Raw genomic sequence first — 5,342 nt, 5'->3', positions numbered from 1 at the left:
AATGACCATTTAGGAGATTCCATCCTTCCTTTACAACCTGTCTGTGGTCTCAGAGATCAGGGGGTGTTGCTGGGTGAGGCTGGAGAAGGGTCCGGGCTGACCTGCATAGCATGGTGGTTAAGGACAAAGAGCTCTGAAGCCAGACAGCCCCTAGTTCACATCCCAGCTGTGCCACTTACTAGTGGTGGGATCTTGGCTCGGGACTTAGCCTTCCTGACTATCACCTTCCTCGTCTTATCATGCAACCCTCATGGAGTTGCTGAGAGGATTAGATGAGATAATGTATGCAAAGTACGCACCCTATCAAGTGCCTGGAACATACCGAATGTCAAATATATGGAAGTTGAAGCTAGATATGCGTAATGCCAGGGAGCTTTCCTGACATTTACTGAAGCAGCCTTTTTCATTTTGGAAAAAGTGAAATCCTGGGCCCTAAGCTGACATGGTCCTTCGTGCAAGTGATAGGTAAGCAGCCAGCAAAGTTGGAACCTGCCCTGGGCCCCAGGCCCCTTCCTTTCTTCCTGGCTTCCTCTGATGTCCTCATTCTTTCAGCTTTGCTGCCCCTGAGACGGAGTCCTGGGTATCTGGGCCTGCCCCCTCTCCCCTGCAGTACACATGAACGGTGAAGAAGGCTCCTGAGGGACCACACGCTCTGGCCTTGCTCTTGACCTAACTGCTGTTTGGGGAGGGAGGGCCTTTTATTGGAGTTGAGTTTGGGGCTGGCTTCTTGCCCTCCTGGCTTCCAGGCCAGGTATGAGGGCACCTCATGCATGTCCTGAGAGCACTGAGTGTAGGGGTGCCTTGAGGGGCCACTGGAAACCCACTGGCCAGGACCAAGGCCTTCAGCAGCTTCCAGAAGCCTTCGACTCTATAGCTTGTGACTTCATCAAGTGACCCTTTGGGATAAAATTGCCTTAGGGTACTAAAGAAAATATAACTAAAATGGGAGCATCAAGAACCAACCTCTGTGGCTGTTTTGTGGGTGGAGGCATGGGGAGAGCCTGGATAACAAATCTAGAGATAATCCCAAAGCTACGTTTAGATGGTTTCCAGCGTCTAACATCCTGTCCACATCACCTTTCCTTTCTCTCTGCAACTTGCTAACTTGCACAATTGGTGAGGCTTTCCAGTTTTAACAGGAACTGCTACCATTTCCTGAGTGCTTATATGCAAAGCTCTGTGCTGGGCACCACTTCAGGGAAAATAGTTGCCCAGGGAGACCAGCTACTAAATGCCTGTTTTGAAAGGCCATGGGAGCAGAGAAGTCCGCAGACCCCTTTCCAGTGCTTCTGAAAACAGCTGTGGCTACTCAGCAGGACTGTGCCTTGTTGGCTAGAGGGAAGAGATATCCTTATGGGCATGGGCAGTTGGAGGCCCATCCCTGGGGGTTCTCCATTCCTCTCCCACTCATGGCATCCCTGCTGCCCATTTTGCATGGAGTCTGGTTGAGTGGGCATGGGCTGGGGCTGAAGAGCCTAGTGCTTCCCTGAGCCAGACCAGAGCTAAGAGGAGCAGGCAGTTGTGATTACCTGGTCCCATCTGCCAGAGGTGCCGAGGTGGAAGTGACAACCACAGCTTTTCCCACTAAGGGTCCAAGCTCTTAAAGTTGTTGTCATCTTGGGTAGAAGTGTTTCTCAGAGAAGATGCTTAGCTTCCCTGATGGTTTTTATAGAATTCTGTGTTTGACAGAATAGAGCATTTGGGTCTGAGATTTGTACTGTAGCTTGGCAGCCTGGAGCCTCTCAAGGCTGCTGTGGCTTCTCCTGGTTGGGAGGCAGAAGCCTCTAAGCCAGGGTCCAGTCTCCATATGGGGCTGTCTCCAGCTCTTACTCCATATGGCTAATCAGGCCCCTCTGCTGCCTCCTGACTCCCTCAGGGTAAGGCCCTGACTCCTGGGCAGTATACACTTGGCCCTCCGTGCTCTGGCCCCTGCCTGCCCTTCCAGCCCTGCCCTTTATCACATGCCAGCCCTGCAGGGCTTCCTGTCCTTTTGCCAGACTGGACAACTTGAACGAACCATGTTGTCTTGCCCTTGCACATGCTGCTGCTTTTACTGAAAAGCCTTTTCTCACCTGGCTGACTCCTGCACGTGCCTCTGGATGTACGTGGGTGCCACGTCCTTTGCAAAGCTGTCACTGCCAACTCAGTGGGATTAGGTAGTCCTTGCCCGGGTTCCCATTGTGCTCCCTGCTATTTATTATAACGTAGAATGGTAATTGCCAGTTTACTTTGTGTCCCTCTAAAATTAGGATTTCTTGGAGAGCAGAAGTTGTCCTGTTCTTTACAGAACACTGCAAGTCATTCCAAGCTTGTTGTACTAACAAAAAAAGGTGTGTGGGGGTGGGGTGGGAGCAGATCTCCTTTCTAAGCAAGACACCAAAACTAGGAGCCATGAAAGCAAAGACTGTGCTCACTTTGGCAGCATGTATACTAAAATTGGAACGATATAGAGAAGATTAGCATGGCCCTTGCACAAGGATGACATGCAAATTTGTGAAGCTTTCCATATTAAAAAAAAAAAGCAAAAGAACTCAAACAACTCAATAGTAAAAAAAAAAAATCTGATTAAAAAATGGACAAAGGAACTGAAAACTGAATAGACGTTTCTCAAAAGAAGACATACAAATGTCCATCAACAGGTATATAAGAAATGCTCAACATCACTAATCATCAGAGAAATGCACATCAAAACTGCAGTGAAATATCTCACCCCAATTAGATTGGCTCTTATCAATAAGACAGAAAGTAACAAATGCTGGCAAGAATGCAGAGAAAGGGAACTCATACATTGTTGGAGGGATTGTAAATTAGTGCAGCCATTATGGAAAACAGTATGGAGGTTTCTCAAACTACAGATAGAACTACCATAGGATCCAGCAAACCCACTACTGGGTATATATCCAAAGGAAAATCATCCAAAGGAAATCATCACGTTGAAGGGATACTTACACTCCTATGTTTATCGTGGCTCTACTCACAATAGCCAAGATATGCAACCAACCTAAATGTTCATCAGTGGATGATTGGATAAAGAAAATGTGGTATATATATACACAATGGAATACTACTCAGCCATGCAAAAGAATGAAATTCTGCCAATTGCAGCAACATGGATGAGCTTGGAGAAAATAATGTTAAGTGAAATAAGCCAGACACACAGAGAGAAATACCACATGTTCTCACTCATATGTGGAAACTGAAAAAGTTGATCTTACAGAAGTAGAGAGTAGAATAGTGGTTACTAGAGATTGGTAAGGGGAGGGAGTAGGGTGGATGGAGAGAGGGTGGTCGGTGGACACATAGTAGAGAGATAGGAAGAATACAATTTAGTGATCTATGGAAATATAAGGAGACTACAGTCAACCACAAAGTACTGTATAACTTCAAGTAGCTAGTCGAGAGGATGTTGAATGTTCCCAACACAAAGAGGTGACAAATGTTTGAGGTGATGGATATGCTAAATACCCTGATATGATCATTGCACACTGTATAAATGTACCCAAAATATAACATTGAACTCTATAAATACATACATTGTCATGGGTCAGTTAAGAAAAAATAAGTTAAAAAAAAAATTCAGAGACAAGTAGATTAGTGGTTTTCAGAAACTGGGGGGAAGGAATAATGAGAAGTTATTGCTTAATAGGTATAGAGTTTCTGTTTAGGATGACAAAAAAGTTTTGGAAATAGAGGTGGTGATCATGCAGCATTGTGGATATGATTAATTCCATGCAATTGTATGTTTAAAAATGCTTAAAATGGCAATCCTTATGTTGTATATTTTTTACCACAATAAAAGTAAATTTAAAAAAATAAAAAAGCAAAGACCGATATATTTGACTACAGAAAAATAAACAATTCCACAGAGCAATAGCTCAAAGGCAAGGTAAAAAGACAATCAGCTGGAGAAATTATCTGCAGCTCTTATAACAAAGGACTCATTCCCCTAATATAAAAGAGCTCCTATACATTGATTAGAAGAAGACCGAGAACAAAAAAGAAAATTGAGCAGAGCATAAAAAGAATTCACATTAAAAAAAACAATCACACAAATGCTCCTTAAAGGTAAAAAGCTACTCAAACACTTTCATGGGAATGGTGCAAATGAAACTACATGGAAATGAATGTTTTCACCTGCCAGGCTGGTGAAGGTACGGGGAACTGGCACCCTCAGACATTGCTGGAAGGAGTGTAAATTGATGCAATTCCTTTAGAGAACAATCTAGAAATTGCTATCAAAGTTACATATGCACCTTATCCTTTGACCCAGCCATTCTGCTTCTAGTGATTTGTCCCACAGACATACTCACATGTGACGTTACTCTGACCAAGGCTATTTATTGCGGCATTGTGTGTGGTACTGAAAGACTGGAAGCACCCTCACTATCTAACAACCAGAGACTGGTTAAATAAATTAAGGTTCCTTCATACACTGGGACATAGCCACAAAACCAAGTGTTAAGGAAGCTCTCCATGTGTTGATTTGGGAAGATCTCTAAGGTACGTGGTTAAAGAAAAAGCCAGGTGCAGAACAACACATATCACACGCTCACTTGTGATCAAACATGGGGGGAGTGAAGGAGGATACGTTCATATTCGCTTTTATATGCATCATTACCTATTGAAAAGTAAACAAGAAACCAGTTTATTGCTTGCCTCTTGGCAGGGGAACTGGGTGATTGAGGGACAAAGGGAGACAGATTTCATTTTTTTCTTGTGTCAGATGGATATATTATCTACCACACAATTGATAACTCCATACATTTTACAAAGGATTCCCTCTCCCCTTCATCCAGAAGTTCTTAAAAATGACTTGGCAAGGGGCCAGCCCATGGCTCACTCAGGAGAGTGCGGTGCTGATAACACCAAGGCCATGGGTTCGGATCTATATAGGGATGGCCGGTTCGTTCACTGGCTGAGTGTGGTGCTGACAACAAGCCAGGGGTTGAGATCCCCTTACTGGTCATCTTTATTTAAAAAAAAAAAAAAAAAAAAAGGCTTGGCGGGGCATCTGGAGATTTTCATCAAGGCCTTTGGAGTAGAGGTAGTGGATCTGCTTTTCTTGTCCCAAGCTAATAGAGGAAGATGACTTTGAGTTCCCCTGTTTGCTCCTAATAAGCCTTTGAGGTCCCTGACCTCAAGGAGCTTAGGGTGTTATGGGAAGATGACTCAAGGCTATAAAAACAATTAAAATGATCAAATAACAGCAAAAATAAAAAAAATGAGGCTGTGTCATGGACTCTTAAGTGCTGTACATCAGAATCGAGAAGCAGTCCATGTAGGCCTCCTGAAGGCAGCAGAACTCAGGCTGGGGCTTACTGGAAGACCGATGTCGTTATAAG

The 5,342-nt window shown here is 44.2% G+C and overlaps 1 non-coding gene across 1 annotated transcript; it reads left to right on the top strand.

Moving 5' to 3' along the window:
* Positions 1-2,406: 2,406 nt before the first annotated feature.
* LOC134374172 (U6 spliceosomal RNA) lies at positions 2,407-2,513 on the top strand. Its single transcript, XR_010023047.1, has one exon. It is a non-coding gene; the product is annotated as a U6 spliceosomal RNA (small nuclear RNA).
* The last annotated feature ends 2,829 nt before the right edge of the window (positions 2,514-5,342 follow it).

The sequence above is a fragment of the Cynocephalus volans genome, chromosome 3 (assembly GCF_027409185.1).
Source record: "Cynocephalus volans isolate mCynVol1 chromosome 3, mCynVol1.pri, whole genome shotgun sequence".
NCBI classification, from domain to species: domain Eukaryota; kingdom Metazoa; phylum Chordata; class Mammalia; order Dermoptera; family Cynocephalidae; genus Cynocephalus; species Cynocephalus volans.
Note: the sequence above shows the minus strand (reverse complement) of the source record. Positions and strands in the feature narration are given on the sequence as shown.